The sequence below is a fragment of the Rissa tridactyla genome, chromosome 15 (genome assembly GCF_028500815.1).
Source record: "Rissa tridactyla isolate bRisTri1 chromosome 15, bRisTri1.patW.cur.20221130, whole genome shotgun sequence".
NCBI classification, from domain to species: Eukaryota; Metazoa; Chordata; class Aves; order Charadriiformes; family Laridae; genus Rissa; species Rissa tridactyla.
In genome coordinates this window covers 10,103,968-10,105,292 of record NC_071480.1, presented here as the reverse complement: position 1 = coordinate 10,105,292, position 1,325 = coordinate 10,103,968, and positions in this window count along the sequence as shown.

The window sequence follows — 1,325 nt, the reverse complement described above, 5'->3', positions numbered from 1 at the left end:
TATTTTCTGTCAATAGAGTCTAGATTTAGAAAGAAACGATGAAATCGTTATTATACTGCAGAATATTGCAAGTCTTGACTCAACTTTCCTGTATGAGGTTAATTATTAAATATACCTTATCCACTGGTAGGTAGAATCCTCTGCTTGAATCTCACAGGAAGACTTAAGAAGAAACAAAAAACTTCCTGAATCTTAAATTGTAGATATTTTCCCCATGAATGGCATGCAACTTCTCTATATATATACACTGCTGCATAAAGTGCAAGCTCAAAAGGGAAAATAAGGTATGAACTCACTAACTCAAGATTTACAGCAGACTAGCATATCATAACTTGGGAACCTCTCTATCATCTTCTCTGCAAAGGAAAATGGCAAATAATTGTTTCATATTTAAGCTAACAATGAATATGTGAATTGGCCAAACATCTCTTTACATTAGAGGTTATTTAAAGAAGTTTATTTCACAGAAGATCCTTTGTGAATTTGGACAGTAGTAAAACACAATTGTCCAATTAAAACAGGAATGCTTTCTGAGTTACCACGACACTTTTTGCCTCTGTGGTACACAGCAGGACACTCATATTACATACGGTATACATTATTGTGTGCTACAAGTTTAGTTTAATTTTGTTTTCTTATTATTGAAGCTTATGATAAAAATCTTTCGTATTTCACTCTTAGCTGCAATACAAATTTCTTTGCCTTCAGTGAAAAAGTTTGAAAAATCCTGTGATATTAATTGGTGCACTTTTTAAAATTAAAAAAAGACTTGACAAGTGATGAGGTCTTCAGATGTTTTCATCTATACATGGGCTGAGATGTGATATGACAACAAATATTTTTGTCTACTGTTTTAAAACAAAACAAAAAGCAAAAAACAATCGCCAAATCCTTATGTATCAAGTATGTGGTATATGAATCCTTTCAAAATATGCAGGAATCAACCTGCATCAAGCTGATGTTTTCAGTACCCGAAACAACCTGGATTATTTGGACACCATTGCAATTATCAGTGTAGAAAGCAATCCAGGAAGAAACTAAAATCTTCAACTTTGCACATTAGCGGCAGGTATGGCCTTTACCAAGAAAGCTATTTTTCTCTTCCTGACACTCCCACTGCCACTTGAAGTGCAAAAACAGCTCTAGGCAAGAGCTTTGTTCAGCACTGTTTCTTCTCATTTTCTTAGTATTTGGAGAATAGCAATAACTAAAAGCAGATCCTTTAAAAATACACATTTAAAGAAAATAGTTTTCAGGTACTGCATCCTGATTAAATAATTTCAGCAATATTTGATTGCCCACAAATAGATGTACTGGCTACTGGA